The following is an 18479-nucleotide window of genomic DNA, read 5'->3' on the forward strand; positions in this document are numbered from 1 at the left end:
TTCTATGATAGTGGCTTGCCCAAAGCAAAGTAGATTTTCCTCCTGTAGATGTTCTTAGCACTTGCCACACAGAAAGGTTCTTTTCTGTATCCAGCATTATTAATGTGCTGCAGATTAAAAAAAAATGTAAAAATAGAACTGCTATTTGACCTAGCTATACCATTACTCAAAGGACTTTATATCTACCTTAGTTTGGGTTTCTCTGGCTATGATAAAGACCATGGCCAAAACAACTTGGAGAGTGTGTTGACTAAGTTTATACCAACTAAACATGGGCTGGAATCATCTGAAAGGAGGGAACTCCAGTTGAGAAAACACCTCCATAAAACTGTGCTGTAGACCAGACTGTAAGGCATTTTCTTAATTAGTGATTGATGGAGGAGAACCCAGCCCACTGTGTGTGGTGCTGTCCCTGGGTTGGTGGTCCTGGATTTTATAAAAATGCAGGATGTACAGTCCTGGCCCACAGCTTCATGGCAGGCCTGGGAAGAAGATAGCCAGAGTCCACAGGGCCAGCCCACCACTACAGTGAGAAAGTATGTGGTGAAGAGATGGGAGAGAAAAAGAAGCAAAATGGTTTGTACACAATGAAGAGAGGTTGAACTGGAGACAAAATGGTGGTGAGGAACAGCCTGACATGAGAGGGCTGTGCTGCCCCTGAGGGCCATGTCTGGGTTTGTGACCCTGCTGCATCAAGGGTCTGGGTTGATGTCAGTGACCTATGTTACTACCAAAGGCCATGCAGACATCTGTGATCTGGGCTGCCACATGAGGCCATGTCGATATCTGAAGCCCAAGCTGAGTGGGCACCCCCTACACATACTGGCTACCTCAAGGTGGTAACAACTATGGTATAGGTTCAGGAGAGCTGGCCCTGCCCCTCATCTGGGCAGCTTGGGAGAGATGGCCCCATTACTTGCCCAGGCAATGCTAGAGAGATGGCCCAGTGGTGTGGATGTAGGAGAGCTGGCAGGCTGACCATCTCAGCTACTACCTAGGCCCAGATCCAGGGCTTTGAGCTGCCCACCCCAACAGCTGCTGGAATTCGTGAAGGGACAGGTCCTGAAGAACCAAAGCCACAGGATCTCCATGACCCAGGCCAACAGCAGGATATCCAAGAGGAGTCCCAGTGAGGATCCAGCATTGGTAGTATAGCAGAATCCAGAGGCCCTTGAACTGGATGGACAATTCACTGCAATGGACATTTGCAAGTAAAACTGTTTGGGCAAAAGTAAAGCTGTTTATGACACACCACAGCTTTCAAGGAAAGACTTTTGTTTCCTTGTTTTGATTTGCTTTTCTTAATTTTAACCTTTTAATTTATTTTTGTGGTGGATGTTACAGATGAGGAGGGTGGGTATGAAGGATTGGGAAATGAGTGGGATTGGGGTACAGGATATGAAATTTACAATGAATCAATAAAAAGTTATTAACCTCCCCCCCAAAAAAAAAGAAGAAAGAAAAAAAGCAGGCTGAGAAAGCCGTGGGGAGCAAGCCAGTAAGCAGCATTTCTCAGTGGCCTCTGCATCAGCTCCTGCCTCCAGGTTCCTGCCTTGCTTGAGTTCCTGTCCTGACTTCCTTCTATGATGAACAGTGATAGGTTAGTGTAAGCCAAATAAAGCTGTTCCTCCCTGAGTTGCTTTGCATAGTGTTTCCTCACAGCAATAGGAACCCTAACAAGACAGTGAGGAAGGGATCTATTTCATCCTCCAATTCCAGGTAACAGTCCATCACTGAAGCAAGTTAGGGCAGGAATTCAAGGCAGGTATCTGGAGGCAAAACTGAACCAGAGGCCATGGAGGAATTCTGCTTCTGGCCTGCTCCCCATGGCTTGCTCAGCTTGCTTTGCTATACAACTCAGGGTTCTGGAGAGATGGCTCATGCTTGATGGCCACCCCTTGATGTTAATATCTCAAATAAGCTAGGGTATTCACCTCAGCTAGGCTGTACCTTGCTCCTGAACTCTCTTCAGGGGCTTCAACCCTGCTACATGGTGCCAAACCTCAGCTTCCATCCAAGACTCCTTCAATCTTGCTACTTTTACTGTCCTTGGGGCTACATCTTCACTAATGGCCCCTCCTGGCCTCTTATACTGCCAAGCCTCAAGCTGCTTTCCACGATCCCTTCATGCCTTCAAAGCCAGGGTTGTAAGGGTAACTCTTATATATCAACCAGTTTGATTGTTAGGTACAGCCTTGGGAACCATAACTTCTATATACTGACCCCAAGAATTTCCTAGAATATGTGACCTCAATGATTTTGGTCATTTCTTAACCATAGCTAATTCTTCAGCTCGAGTTAATCAGGATTGGTTATCCCAACAAAGCAAAGGTTTAATGTTAAGTGGTTTTGATCTCTTCTTAGTCACAACTGATTCTTCATTACCAGCTGAACAAAACCACAGAGTCTTAATTTTTTTAAAAATGGTCCTGATAGAGTCCTTATGGGATTCTCAAACTTCTCCCTTGATGAGGTTGGTTTGGTGTGCTGTGTATTCAGATGCCAAGTTCTGTGCTCCATGATCAGGTTGCAGTCTGAATATTGACCAATGTGCTATGTATGAAGAATGCTCCCCAATAATCTCTGATCGATGAATTAAAAGCTAGAGTCTGTGACTGAGCAAGGGAGAGAGGGAGTCAAGCCTTCAAACTGAGTGAGGGGATCTCAGGTAGAGGCCCAAAGAAGAAGGACAAAGGAGAGGAGAAGAAGGAGGTTGCCATGAGGCAGGATAGACCATGAGGAGGGACCATGAGTGTGTACCAAGAGAATATTGCCCTTAGGACACATGTGGAACAGAGCAAGACTCAGTTGGCAAGTAAGGGTGCACTTACCTGGTTATTAATAGACTAGTCAGGTTACAATAGCTTGTGACCTGCCCAGAATAGTGCCAGCAGCTTGTTAATAAAATCTGATGTCTCTGTGTTGCTTACTTGGGAGCTAAATGGACAAAGTAGGGTAGAAATCACCCCTAAAATTACTATAATACTCCATGAAGCTTCACATTTGACACTGTCCTCAACATTATTTTCTAAGTTCTCACAACAGTGCATTAAACTCTGAACGCTCAATGGCCTTTCTAGGCTGTTGCTAAGTTCCAAAGTCCTCCCACAAAACATGATCAGATCAGTCACAGTAATAACACATGAACCTACTACCAACTTCTGCATTAGTCAGGGTTTCTATTGCTATGGTAAAACTCCATGACCAAATGCAACTTGAAAGAAAGGGATTATTTGGCTCATACTTCTACATTATAGGCCATCATGAATGGAAGTCAGGGCAGGAACTTAGAGGTAGGAACTGAAGCAGAGGCTATGGAGGAGTGTTGCCTGTGTACTGACTTATTCACCCATGGCTTATTCCTCTTGATCTCTTATACAACTGAGGACCACTTGTCCAGGGGTGGCACCGCCTACAGTGAGCTGTCCTCCCAAATTAATCATTCGGTGAGAAAAATGCCCTATACGTTTGCCCACAGACCAATCCAGGGTATTTTCTCAATTGAGGTTCTCTCATCCCAAATGGTTCTAGGTGTGTCAAGTTGACAAAAGGTACCCAACACACTAACCTTTTATAAAGATCCTTAAAATTCACGTTCATTGCTCTCTGTTCACAGTAGCTAGCAAGTGGAATGTCCAACATGTGTAGGATAATGACAATGTGATACATATACACAGTGGAATTTTACTTTGGTGTAAAAACAAACGATATTTAAAAATATGGAAAAAATAAATGAAACTGGAAAATAGTAACTGAGTGAGGTAACCCAGGTGCCACAGGTTATCTCTCCAATGTGGAGGTAGAGTAATTAAGAGGAAGTGGGAATTGTAACATAGAGATATGAAAATATAGTTAGAGAGTAAGAGAATGCTGGAGTGAAAAATATCTAAGTGGAGATGAGAATAGGAAGATGGAGAAGAGGGAGTTAGTGAAAACTAGGATATAAGAAAAAGCCATATGAAAACCTATTGTGGGTTGGAGAGATGGCTCAGGGGTTAAGAGCACTGACTGCTCTTCCAGAGGTCCTGAGTTCAATTCCCAGCAACCACATGAGTTGCTCACAACCATCTGTAATGAGATCTGACGCCCTCTTCTGGTGTGTCTGAAGACAGCAACAATATACTTATATAAAATAAATAAATCTTAAAAAAAGGGGAAATCTATTGTAAGACACTTTACACATATTCATTTATATGAATTTATATATATATACATATATATATATATATACATATATACATGAATTTAAAGGGAATCATCTTGCATAGGTGGATGCTGATGCTCCCTGAAGCCACAGGTTTTTAAACACAAATCCTAGTGCTAGCTATGATGCCTTCTTATGAGTTGTTGGCCGGGGAGGTTAGAGGTTCCCAAAGTAATATAAAGGTTTGATATTACTTCTAGCCATCTCTCAGTGCTTAGATGGACCTATTTTGACTGCAAAACATAGAGAAACTGACCTGGAACTGACCTAGAAACTTCCTGTCTGTTGGCTATCTTTCACAGTGACCAAAGGTATTATGCAGGAAACTCATTGTGGTGTTGGATGACAATGATTCCCATTGGCTCTGATCTCCAGTTGGTCAAACTGTTTGGGAAGGATTAGGAGGTGTAGCCTTGTTGGAGGAGGCATGTCACTGGAGGTCAGATTTGTGGTTTCAAAAGTCCAGGCCAGGCCGGGTTATCTACCTCTCTTTGTTTCATGCTATGGATCAAATGAAAGCTTTCATTGACTGCTTCAGTGCCATGCCTGCCTGCCTGCTGCCATGCTCCCCACCAGGATGGACATGGACTCCAACCCTCTGAAACTGTCAGCTACAAAATTAAATTCATTCTTTTATAATTTCCTTTGATCATGGTGCTTTGTCACAGCAATCGTAAAGTAAGGAAGATAGTTATCAACAATCTTACCTAGTAACGAGTCCTGCAAGCTACAATACTAACCTTCCAGGCAACATAGTGGCATCTTTGTTATTGGCACAACCAACCAACCACTTTCTTATTAGATTTGTTGTCTATTCATGCCTGGTACTGTATATCTTTCCAAAAGTGCATGACTGAGGAGGTCATATGACCTAAGGAGAACCTACTACCATTGTTTTGTTAAAATGGACATGGTAGCCAGGAGTGGTGGTACACACCTTTAACCCCAGCACTCAGGAGGCAGAGGCGGGTAGATCTCTTTGAGTTTGAAGTAAGGTTGATCTACATATTGAGATTTTTTTTTTAAAAAAATGGTAACAGTGTCAAACTGCTATCTAAATATGTTTTTATCTATAGATTATTGCTGCTGTTAGCCTTGGTCAGAAAAGTTTCTGTTTACAGTGGGTGACAGTTCATGCAGAAATTGATAACTCATCAAAACACAGAGAATAAGCGACTAGTCAGTCAGCGTCCATCCTTCCTTCCGAGTTCAGGGAATATTCTGAAAGGAGGAGCAGAAAGGATGTCAGAGACACAGGTACAAAGGAGTGGTGTGAAAGGCTGTCCTGTGGATACAGCATGGCTGCTGACATACTAACTCACTGTAGCATTGTTGATCCACCCAACAGCTGTGTAAGACTAGGTTCATTAACATTCTACAGTGAGTGGGGATGGGCCTCTAAGTAGCTCTCTGCATAGCAATAGATAGTTAATGGTCATTGGGCAAGGAGAAGTCATATTCCTCATTATTGTAGTTTTGGTAAATTGCCCTTGCTCAAGTGCACTTGTACACACATACACACACAAACATAAAGAGATAGAGATGGGGGGGGGGAGAAGAAGGGAAGGGAAGGAGAGAGGGGAAGGGATGGGGAGACAAAGGAAAGTAGGCGGATGACTTGTTGGGAAGAAGAGGAATTCAGTGGGGATGGAGGGGATAAGATGATAATGGGGAGGAATATAGCCAAACCACATTACATGTGTATGTTTGTGTGTAATTGTGATAAATAAATAAAAACATTCAAACAGAAAAAAAGAATGTTTCAGAGCCAGACTGAGTTTCAGTTCTGTTATTTCTACATCTATGACCTTGGAGAAGTTATTTAGCTTCCTTTGGCCTTAATTTTGTCATCTTCACTTAAAATAAGATTATGGGAGAATAATGCTTGTCTCATAGTGCTGGTGTGAGAGTTAGATTCAATGCCTGGCACACAGTAAGTGCTTGATAAATGTTAGCTATTAAAATTGCATCCTAGAGCCCCATGGGACTATGGGAGTTAGGTGTATTTTGAGCTTCATTCCAGAAAAAGGTACATGAGTGTATGTATATATGTTATTTGGTATTGCCAAGAATGGCTAATTTTATCTGTCAAAATTTTCTTCCTAGCACGCTCTTTTGAGTCACTGATTTGGCTTTTAAGTAAGCTAAAGGTTGTTAATTGGGAGAACAGCCAGGCAAACTTACCCACGGCTTCTGAGTCACATGTTGAGCAAATCTGGCAGCATAAGCTTCAGGCTGCCTTCTGTTTCTAATCACTTTTCTTCCTAATTTAGTTTCTCCCACCCAAAGGGATTATAATTTATTTTCATTGCAGAAAACATGAAGATGTCACAGGATGAAAACTACTTCCAAGTGGATGGAACCCATATCTGCTGAACACCACCCTTGACTTCGTTCTATGTTCTGCCCAGCAGAGACTCTTTTCTTTGAACTGAGATATGTCACTGATCTAAAGCTGCTGAAAAAGTTTCAACTACGCAAGCCTCTTTCCTCATAGGTATCTCTGAAATTCTAAAAATTAAAGAAAAAAAAAAGCATGGGCCAGCATCTAGTTGTCAGAAGAAACCTTTTGTTTGTTTGGTTTTACGAGGTGTTTATTTTATGTTTAATTATGTGACTGTGTTTGGGTGTTATATGTATAGGTATATGTATGTATGTGTGTGCAGATACAATGTGGCTAGTCTGCATGTAGGAACCAGAGCAAGACACCAAGTGTCTTGGGCTATTGCTGACTTATTCCTTTGAAATGTGGTCTCCCATTGAGCCTAGAGCTAAGCTGGTGGCCAGCAAGCTCCAAGCAAGATCCTTCCATTTCCTCCCCTTACCTCCCAGAGATCTTGGGGTACAGGTGCATGTGCACTCACATCCTGTTTTTTTACACAGGTTCTAGGGGCTTTAAATTCAGTTCTTCACCTTAGCACAGTAAATAAGCTTACCCTACTGAACCCTCTCCCAAGGCCTGGCCTCTTTCTTAACAGAACAACCTCTTACACATACACTAATTTGCTCTCGCCGCGTTGTAGAACTCTGTCCATCAGAAATGGTGTGGGTTTGCTGTCTTCAAACCAGAGAAGCCATGATTACTCATGAGACTTCTTGAATCCCAGAACATATAAAAACTATTAACATTGTTGGGGGAAACAGAAGAGTCCTTCATAGCCCTAAAATGGAGTATGCTCCTATAAGTCACCTTTCACTTATACTCTTGGAAAGAAATTATATAAACTTCAGTTTAGTTTAGGGTTAGGTTGGGGTTGGGATTGGAGTTGGGATTGGGGTTAGGGTTAGGGTTAGGGTTAGGTCCAACAAGTTAAACTTGATGGAATTGTTTCAAAGTGCTAAAAACAATCAATAGGAAATAAGAAGAAACAAACAAACAAACAAAACCCCATACAAATAACAATAACAACAACAAAAGCTCACAAAAAAATGGGGGCCCTGTTCAAGTCACTCTATGGCAAATGTGTTAAAATTTGTGCTGAACTGGAGTTCCTATGGAAAAAAAAATTACCAGCAGCCAAGTTCAGTGAGCATGAGCCCCTGTAATCCTGAAGAGCAGTAGCTCTCAACCTTCCTAATGCTGCAGCCCTCTAATAGAGTCCTTCATGTGGTGTCCCTCAACGGAAAATGAATTCATTGCTACTTCATAATGGTAATTTTGCTACTGTTATGAGTCCTAATGTAAATATCTGTAGTTTCTAATGGTCTGAGGCAACCCCTGTGGAAAGGGTTGTTCAACCCCCAAATGGGTTGAGAACTGCTGCTTTCAAGAGTGAATAGCAATTCACAGAAGGCGTGATTGACAGACAGTACAGTTAAAAAGATCACGTTTGTTCCATGGGTGGGCAATTATCCCTCCAGTGCATGCTGCATATATTTCTCCCTCAAGAGAGCACACTGGTGCTTTCAGCAGCCAAGTATGGTCAGGGCAGAGACAGCACAAGCACATGGTTTGTCAAACTCAATCAGCCAGCTCCATAGGAATTATAGCAGGCCACAGCTTGTTCGCTCTCTTTTGGCCTAAGTCCAGCCAAGCAGTACAATCTAGCTTCATTGATCGCCATGGATACGGGAGCCCTGTAGCATTGCCCTTGGATAAGGAGATGGGAAAGACTCAATAGAAAAATACTGTGCTTCAGAATGAGCTAAGGGAAATAGCGTTGCCACTGTACCCAACATTGCTCTTTTGAGGGAACAAATGACTCAAGCAACAGGATCTCCTTGGACCCCCTACCCTGCAGCCTTCCTTTAGCTGCTGAATCCCAAGACCAGTGAGCATTTTCTTGGAACAAATGGTGGTAGGCCTTCAGAGATCCTGCAAGCCTCTGTCTAAAGATTTCATTACACAATGCTAACTCGGTTTTACGGATTTAGAGAAATGTTTGAGATGTGTACAAGTGCACCTAAGGGAGTGAGGGTGGGAAACCAGTCTACACCGGGTGCAGGCACAGCTGTGAAACTCTTGGGGGAATTCTGGTTTGCAAGGCACATAAGATATCTGACAAGGTGACAGAAAAACAAATCAAAACAAAACAAAACAAAAAAAACAGCCTATGCTTGTGAATGTCAAAATATGTTAGACATTCAAATTCAGAAGGTATCCTGTATGGGTGGGGAAAAGGCACATTCACAAAATGAGGTTCTTAGTGCCAGGGATGATTTATATCTCTATGAGGTATTAGTCAAGGAGGCCACAAAACATTCATGCCACAGGGGATTTACCTCCCTCTGAGTTATTGGTTAAGGAGGCCACACCCTAGGAGGCCCCTTGCTACATGGCCACTGCTATTGGCAAAACCCTATTGTAGAAGAGACTATACACTTTGTAAAATGGGGAAAATCAGGCTGGAACCGATCTACATGCTCCCTTTTTGCTTGCTAGAATGTGTAGCACAAGAAGACTCTATGGCGGTTGCCAAAGAGATTGTTATTGCTAACGATCTTTCCCGGCTTTGGACCTTATGTATTAACCAGATAAGATGTACCCACTTGTACAAAGGTTGTGGGGACAATCAACTCTTTTCCAGCTGGGTTTAAGGCCCGCTCTACAGGTGAGAATGCACATCCGATGCTATAACCAAAAGCAAAAGCCTGTGGCTGGGGAAATCAGAGGCCCCACCAGGGAGGCTGCTGCTTTTGTTTGTTGAATGGATGTGATATGCCTGTCAAACTGCCTTCTAAACATTTACACTTACACTCATAAATTACTGTTCCTGTCAACATTAATGGAAGGAATTTTTTTTTCCAGTGGGGGGTAATCACTGTGGTGACTCACAATTAGTCAAACTGTTGAGGGTAAGTGTTTGTTGCTGTGGGCTGTAATGTTGCTTGGCATAGCAGCCTGAGGAGCAGAGATAATCATGTGTCAGTATCACCTTCCCCAAAGCTCAAGGAACACTGAAGAAGGAGGTGAGGAAGGAATGTAAGAGCTGAAGGAAGGGTATACTCTGAGGATGGCTGGCCATCTTGTTTTAAAAGTTGAGAAACTGTGATTGCCTAGAGGAGACACAAGATTCACGCTTCCCCCTGCAAGGAAGGCCTGCCCTTAAGGCCCCTAGACCAGGAAGATCCTCCCTCCCAGAGATATATAACATTTCTTGGGGGGAAGGATCCAAAAATTTCTTGGTGGCCTAAGTTGACCGTGCTCTGGTAAGTAACTCCTCACCTATCCTCAGACGGGGAACCCAGGAGGGTAGGTGCTTCACTACCTATCCTCCGACGGGGAAACCCAGGAGGGTAGGTGCCTCACTACCTACCCTCTGACGGGGAACCCAGGAGGGTAGGTGCCTCACTACCTATCCTCCGACGGGGAACCCAGGAGGATAGGTGCTTCACTAAGCTCCATATGGAGGCAATCGCTTCTTCTGTCTGTTCTCTCTGTCAGAGGTGACCAGAAAATTATTCTCTGAAAAAGTCATTTAACACAAACATATGTGTAACGGTTTTTTTACCCAGAGACACCTGAGTTTGGTTCCCAGCACCTACAATAGGTGCTCACTGCCACCTGTAACTACAGCTCCATGTAATCCAACAACTTTTCTGGCCTCTGCAGGAAACACACACACACATACACACACACACACACACACACACACATACACACACACTCACTCACTCACTCACACACACACTCACACTCAACACAATTTTTTTTATTAAAAATATGTTTCTTGAGGGTTAAAGATTATACCTGTAACTTTTGACTCTATCTTCTCTCACAATTATAATGAAGTAATAGTTGTTTGTTATATCTTTAAGTATCAACCAGATGGGAGCTCAAAATGGCTACTTAATGGCACCCTACGTCCAGCTATTTTAAGGGATCGTCACACATACTGCCAGCAGTCTGGTAAATGGAAAAAGTCTCCTATGCCCAAGCAGTTACCTATCCATGCTCCCACACCTCTGGCCTGTTCTCACGGCTTGCGTGCTCAGTTTGTGTCACAGGGCCTAAATCTGTCTGGACAAACCCATTTTCTCTCACCATGATCTTATGCCACTGTGGAGAGCGGTAGAGCTGGAGAGGCATTCGCCATGGCAAGATGGCGCCTACTTCCGCTGTCAACTCCTGGTAAACAACTGTTTGCGCATGTGCGTAGAGAACTGTTTGCGCATGTGCGTAGAGTGAAAGACGCCTAGTCACAGCCCATCCCGGGGCATCACATGGGGTGATGAGCAAACAGCCAATCATGGGCGGACACGCCACACTGTGGTGTATATAAGCAGTGCCGATTATTGGCTCGCCCCTTTTTCTCTCTGGATGAGGGCAATAAACATTGCTGCAGAAGGATCCTAGTATCTGAGTGTCTTCTTCCCGGCGAGACGACTGTGCGGGCCACATGCCACTGTTGCCAGCTTTCTTATTCTGGTCTCTTTGCTAATACAACAATGTACTTTTCTCTACCTACACAACCTGTCAAAGTTACTTAAGATTTTCACTCCTATCCTGCCTTGACTACTGCTATTAAATTCTATTAGTTATAACCATCTATATAATGTTCAATCTTGTTAGAAGTTTGTTAACTATTAAGTTTATGAGACAGGATTCCCAAAGGGCTCTAAAGTTTTTCCCACGAGGTCTCAGAAGATGTGGACGCAGCTACAAGATGCCACCTGGGTTGTGATATGATAATCACTGAAATATACAGTGGACAAACTGGATACTCTTGAGTCAAATGACTTGACTAAAATAAAGGTAAGCCATTTCTCATGTCACACGTATCCATTCCACAGAGAAAAAGCCCTGCGGTTTCTGTGCTTGGAAGCCAGACTGCAGCCCAAGTTGCCATTGAGACCATAGAGACCACAGAGAACTGTTGACGAGTGGACTCTGTCATTTTTTAAAAAATAATATATAACTAGCATATAACGGCTAGATTTTTGTTTATTTCTTAGACTTCTGACTACATTGACAGCTAACAGAAAGCGCTCACAGATATAATATGTTATTTCCTTACCTAAACTATGTTTCCATTAATTAAATGCTTCATATTTCCTCTTCTTGCTGTGCCACTGTCCTAACATTATCTGTGTTCCTATAGATTTGCTTAACTCTAATAAAACATTCCACTATGCGATCCAACTTTTTAATCTTGTTCCTTCTGCTCCACAAAAGGCTCATCTTAAAGACTGCTCATGTTGCTAATTCATGTTATCTCTTTTATAAATTTATAAGCTACAGAAAATCCACTCAGATCTACCTCTCATGGCCCAGATAGACTCCATCCAGATAAGTTCCCACTTGCTACCTATTCCAAAGGGTGGGACTCCTCTGGGTTTCCAATGTACATCTTAAGAAAAAATTTTCTTTCTCCCAAATCTACATAACCTTATTCTCTATCTATAATAATGTGTTTCAACATCTTGTCAAGTCCAGGCACTTACTACACCCAGGGCAGCTCGAGAGGAGCCACCTTCAGATGCTCCATCTCCTCTCAGACACATACGCTTCTTACTGGACCTGCTTCTTCTGACCTATCCTCAGATGGCTCCACACAGACTGTGGACAGCAAGGAAGCAGCCAATTCTCCTAAGACTGGACAAACATCCCCCATACCCATTCCTCTAGGTTCCCCCAGAGAATGTCAGCATGAAGCAGCCAGATATCACTACAACCTTATTCCTGCTTTGCCATCACCTCTTTCTAATTTTTTCGTTCTTAACTAAACCAAAATGGGGGGGGGGGAATGTTGGTCTTCTGTATAAACTCTACCCCCACAGATACCTGGCAGCAGCTAGGTATGCTCCTCCCCGTGGTTACCTGGCAACGGCCAGGTAGGCCTGGCCCTATAAAGGGGGCTGCTTGCCCCCTCCTCTCTCTCTTACTCCTGCTTCTTTCCCTTGCCTCTTGCCCCCTTTCTCCCCCTCTTTCCCCACTCCCTTCCCCCTCTCTCCATGTGGCCATGACCTGCCCCTACTTCTTTGCTCTCTCCTTCTCTCTGCCTTTCTCTGCCTCTGCTACCCTCTTAGCTCCTCTCCTCATGCCCTGAATAAACTCTATTCTATACTATACCAGTGTGTGTCTGGTCCCTCAGGGGGAAGGGATGCCTCAGCATGGGCCCACGGAGGCACCCCCTCCCCCCACACCTCGCCAGAACACATTCTTATAGTTCTTTCTCTTTTTATGATCACAACAGTATCATTTTGACAATTTTGACAATGGCAAACTCTCTGGACCATAATAAAGTGTTCAGTACAACTAAGTAATTCCTTTCTCTTTTTTATTGCTGTTTTTCTCCCATGGTATCTCACTGGGCAATAGGAGATCCAGAATACAGGGTCTGGTTTTGAGTTCCTGCTCAGCCACCCCTTAGAGAATGCAGGAAGCATCATTTCTCTATGACTCATGCTCCTTGCCTGCAAATTGGAGATGGCACTAGATCTTACTTCATAACATTGCTGCAATAATCAAATAAGAGTAGCAGGTAAAGCAATTAGAACCCAACTCACAGTGGGTATTCCAGAAATGTCAACTGTTCTTATATCAGTGCTCAGTGTAGATATTTTGCCTAATATATATTTTGAGCTGAAAAAAAATCTCAGTTTAACTTAGGTAGCTTCAGTCATTGTTCTCCACCCAGTTGTCTTCTTTCCTATTTAATCTGTCAAGTTATCTTACACTTGGATCTTGTGAATGACTCACTAGAACAGGTCCAACTTTTTAAGTTGTAACATAAAAAAAAAAAATTGAAGAAAAAGCCAGAACGAAGTATTAAGTAGATTATAGGCAGAGGAAAGGTGTTTAATGTGAATGAGAGGTTTGTACTGGTATACGTTTTAACCAAACCTTAGGGCTCTAAAAGATAAAGTCTCATGTTAATGCAATGTTGATGTAATTGCATCAGGAACAAACAGAAATGCTAATACAGGGTGAAAAAAAGTCAATATATATGGAAGTATAAATAACATTTTTGTTTCTTCTAAAGAGCTAATATGATTAATATCTCATTAATCTGTGCGGTGTTTCAAGTATAAGGTACTTGATTCAGACATGTTGCTTTGTAAAATTATAACGTAGGGAACCAATGATCTCCATAAGAGTAAATGAGCTATATCACAGTCCTTACTTTTGCCTTACTTGTGAGATGGCTATTTTTCCTGTGCTTCTTCCATCGTGACCAAATCTCTGAGCACTCATCTCTGTCCTCTCCACAGAGGATCATAATTTCTGCTAGATCAGGGATACATCATTGAAATTCTATTTTCTACTCAGAATGGAAGCTTAGGTCAACTGCTGTTACATTTTACTTCCTAGATGTTTTGTCTTGTCTGTTGCTCCACCTTGACTCTTCCTCATTGCACTTGTCTTTTTCCCACATGTGCTCATCAGGTATTTGATCAACATCTTGTGGGAAAGTTGCCCGTGCTGCTTCCAACAATGCCCTCCCTTTACCAAAATCTGTAAGAACCTTTTCTTCTCAGCTGGGTGGATTTCCTCTTTCCTAGTTTCAGTGTTCTTCTTTCTTGGTTTATTCAAACTTTTAGATGGTGCACATCGTCCACCCACTAGTTTCCTTGAGGAAGGCTGAATGGGAGGTAAAAGTTTACACACACACACACACACACACACACACACACACTTTACCTATACTTTGTCTGTTTACATATATATTTATAGCTTAGAGTCTTCAATAAAGAACATCATTCGGGTTTTGTCTTGAGTTGGGGTACTAGGAGGTAAAAGTTTTGTGAACTTGTAGGTCTAAATTTTTTCCTTATTCTACAATCAAACTTGATTGGTATTTTGACTATAGAATATGAGGTTTTTCTTCAGAATTTTGAAAGCCTTATTTTATTGTCTTCTGAATTTCAAAGCTTCTTCTGAAAAATCTGCACTTACTCATATCTCTTAAACTTTACGAGTTTCCTGGACATTTGTAGAATCTTCACACTGAATCCCGTTCACTAGTGTGTATCTACGCAATGGTCTGAATGTATCATCTCCAAAATTCAGTTGTAGCACTTAATGACTAATGTGGTAGTAGTATTATTAACTACCCCCTTTAAGTAGTAACTAGTTAATGGGAGCTCTTCCCCCTCATGAAGGGATTAGATGATGTTCTACAAGTGTTCAGAGGAGGGAATTCATATTTTCTTGCCTTTCTACCTTTTGCTGTGAGAGGACTCGGTGTTTCTTTCTAGAGGACCCAGAATCAAGGTACTGTCTTAGAACCTTCTTAACCTTAGAATCTGTCTTAGAAGCAGAAAGCAGCTTTCACCAGACACCAAAGCTGCTGGCACCTGTGTTAGGAACCAGGCGCTGCTGCCCCTTGCCTACCTTCAGGGACTTAGGGCCAGCTGCCAAGGCATCACCAGTCTCCAGATGCCACAAGTATACCCTTTAGAAGGTCCCTGCCATTGTGGCTGTCTTTCCCATTGTCTCTCCCCACTCTCCCGCTTCCTCTGTCTCTGTCTGTCCCGCTCTCTGTCTCCCAGTCTCTTTCTTTTCCCTCTATCTTAGCTCAGAGGCAGCCTTTGTGTACCCCAGCCCCAGTAAATCTCTTGGGTGAGATTTGTTACTGGTTATCTATCTCCATAGAAACCCTAACAACCTCTCTCTTGGATCTCAGAGGTGCCAGAACATTGGGTAACGAAATGTTTTAAATACGATGCAGTCTCTGTTGTCTTCCTACAGAGCACAAATGGCCCAAGATTGTCGCGACCACCCTCGACCAGCAAGAATGGCGCAACACACTCTCGGGCTCTTCTCCAGCAGTTTAATCAGGAACCTTGAAGAATCTTCTGACAGCGAGGAAAGCCAACCCACAGGTTAAATACTGTATGGTCAGCCACCCAGGTAAAGCTACGTGGTGCTATCTTACAGGCCCACATAGCGGAAGCAAGCCAGTTGACTCAGCCCATAACCAAGTAAGGAGTTGTTTACTTCAAGAGTGCTCGCCATCAGGCTGGCGGGGTGCGGAGGCCAGCGCCATCTTTGAGGTGTGGCGCTTCGCAGCTCTCCACACAAGATGTTCTAGTTGAGGCATTTGTGCTGAGGATCTCCTGGGCCTTCCACTCCCCCCCCCCTCCAAAGTTCTCATTTTTACCTCCTCATAAATGTTTGAAAATTTGAATTTATGAGTGAACTGAAATAGAAATCCACAGCCTATGTTGTTTTATGAAAAACAGAGAGAGTCAAGGGTGTGTTTGATAGAAGTGAGGTATGGTGAGGTGGGAGAGGGTGCCTCTGTGGGCTCATCCCCTCCTCAGGTACAAGCCATATAATGGAATCAAGTTTATTTAGGGCATGGGAAGTGGAGTTGGGAAAGGACAGGGAGAAAGAGAGAGAGAGAGAGAGAGAGAGAGAGAGAGAGAGAGAGAGAGAGAGAGAGAGAGAAGAGGTGGGCCAGGAACACATGAGAGAAGGGGAAGGGGACAGAGGAGAAAGGGGTCAGGGAGAGATGGGGAAGAAAGTAAGAGAGTGAGAGAATAAAAGACCAAGGATGGGACAAACAGACCCTTTTATAGTGAGTCAGGCAGTACCTGGCTGTTGCCCGGTAACTGTGGGGCTGAGCTTAAAAGGAATGCTAACAGCCTATAAAAACCCTGGGACCTTTTTCTTCCTATACACTATTTTCAGCACATTAAAAAAAAAAAATAAAACAAAACTAAAGCTATATCAGCTTTGCTCCAGTCTCTTCAGGATTGAATTCCTTATCACTCATATTTAAAATGAGTCTCAAGAGCTACCTGGAAGTACTGAATGAGTGCTTGCTCACGGTGAGGTTTCGAGTAGGTTGAGCTGCCTGAGGCTTGTTGTTGGGGAAATTCCCTGCCCTCAGTATCAATATATATGTGACTATCTCTAGGTATTTCCTCTTGGGTCTACTAAGTCCCCACTAGAAAGTGTTCATTTGGTTTTGAGCTTGGAGATGGGGCACTGACCACCACCATTCTGGTTGAGAAGAAAATCTTGAATTTAGAATATATGCATCATTTAGTTCTTTCTTTTTTTAAAAATAGACTACTGTCTTCTGCTGAGCCTGGGGAGGGAGACGCCCAGTAGTCTGAAGGAGGAGGGGGCATCCAGGGATAACAGTTTTTAGTCAAGCTGCTCTGTTCTTCCAGGGGTTGCACCATCAATCCCTGAGTTTTAGTTGGTGCTTTAAGTTGAACTGGTTCTTGGCTTTCTGAAAGAAGTAAGAGGCTTCCATTTTCCATTAGTATTACTTGTTTATAACTTCAAGACAGTTGGTGCTGGCTCTTCTCAGGTTCACTTTAACTTTGTTCTAGGCCTTCAAACAACCCCTTTACTGTATTTTAGAAGTCAGAGTTTATGCTCAACCAGCCATTCCTGGTCAGTTCTGTTTCCTTTTGGTAAATATCCCATATGGGTGTTTTCTAGTGCTTGTTTTGCAGGTCTCTGTGTTTGAGAAAACCAGGCATCAAAAGCTCGTCATGTAGAGATGAGAGGACCTTTTCCCTTTCAATTAGGCTTCCTCTCTTCATAGTTCAGTTAAAAATAAAAATCTTCTTAGTCAAGAACCAAGAAGTTATGAGAATCTGACTACAAAAAGCATTGTCAAAAATACCATCTTTGAACTATCATAAAGAAATGATATAGATATGTTTAAATTGATTTAAATGTTGAACAGTGTATGCATGTATAAAACATTGCTGTATATAATTATGTGTAATTTTAAATTTTACATTAGTTAGGATAAATTTAATCTAAAAAGACATGAAGAAATTTAAAAGAATAACTATAGGGTTGATGAGATGGGTCAGCAGGTATTTGCTATGAAACCTGATGACCTGAGTTTGGTCTTTGGGACACATATAGTAGAAGCAGAGAACTAAGTCTTACAGGTTGTCCTTGCAATTCCAAAAGCATACTGTTGGTCCCAGCTACTTTGTGGGTTCCTTCTTCTACCCTTCTCCATTCCTTTTTTTTCCAACTTTCAACTCCCTAATACTAGATAAGGGAGAAAGAAGGATGGAGGGGAAAAGAAAGCTCCTTGAATAAATTCAGGGGTAGGTAGGTGTGGTGATTTGAATATGCTTGGCCCAGGGAATGGCACTACTTGGAGGTGTGGCCTTTTTTTTTTTTTTTCGGCTGTGTGCACCACTGAAAAAGGCGCTTTAGCTATCTAAGAAGTCTCTACAGTATTCTGAGAGCATCCACTGAACCTCAGCTCTTTTATTTATTTGTTTATTTATTTATTTATTATATGTAAGTACACTGTAGCTGTCTTCAGACGCACCAGAAGAGGGCGTCAGATCTCATTATGGGTGGGTTGCAAGCCACCATGTGGTTGCTGGGATTTGAACTCATGACCTTCCGAAGAGCAGTCGGTGCTCTTCCCCGCTAAGCCATCTCACCAGCCCCGAGGTGTGGCCTTGTTGGAGGAAGTGTGCACTGTGTGTGTGTGTGTGGGGGGGGGGTGGGCTTTGAAGCTCCACCCAAGTACCAAAGAGTTAGTCTTCTCCTAGCAGCCTTCAGATGAAGATGTAGAACTCTCAGCTCCTCCTGAGCCATTCCTGCCTGGATGCTGCCATGCTCCCTCCCACCTTGATAATAATGGACTGAGCCTCTGAACCTGTAAGCCAGCCCCAATTAAATGGTGTCTTACCAGAATTGCCTTGGTCATGGTGTCTGTTCTCAGTAATAAAACCCTAAGACAGTTGGAAAGGGGGGAACATTATCTTTAGACTACTTCCTGTTGATTAGAGGTGTTGAATTCTTTGAGCAAATTTGATCTTCATTGCCATGATATCTAACTTCTAATTCTTGTTTCTTCTTTGATCATGAATACTATCAAACAGCAACCAACCA

General features: G+C 42.8%; 1 long non-coding RNA gene across 1 annotated transcript in view; it reads left to right on the forward strand.

Annotated features, from left to right (window-relative positions):
* The window catches only part of LOC116079769, an 83508-nt gene extending 76757 nt beyond the window's left edge, over positions 1 to 6751 (forward strand). Inside the window, exon 3 of the long non-coding RNA XR_004114148.1 lies at positions 6519 to 6751. This is a non-coding gene — a long non-coding RNA (uncharacterized LOC116079769). The remainder of the gene's footprint in view (positions 1 to 6518) is intronic.
* The last annotated feature ends 11728 nt before the right edge of the window (positions 6752 to 18479 follow it).

This window comes from Mastomys coucha, unplaced genomic scaffold, assembly GCF_008632895.1.
Source record: "Mastomys coucha isolate ucsf_1 unplaced genomic scaffold, UCSF_Mcou_1 pScaffold6, whole genome shotgun sequence".
Lineage (NCBI taxonomy): Eukaryota > Metazoa > Chordata > Mammalia > Rodentia > Muridae > Mastomys > Mastomys coucha.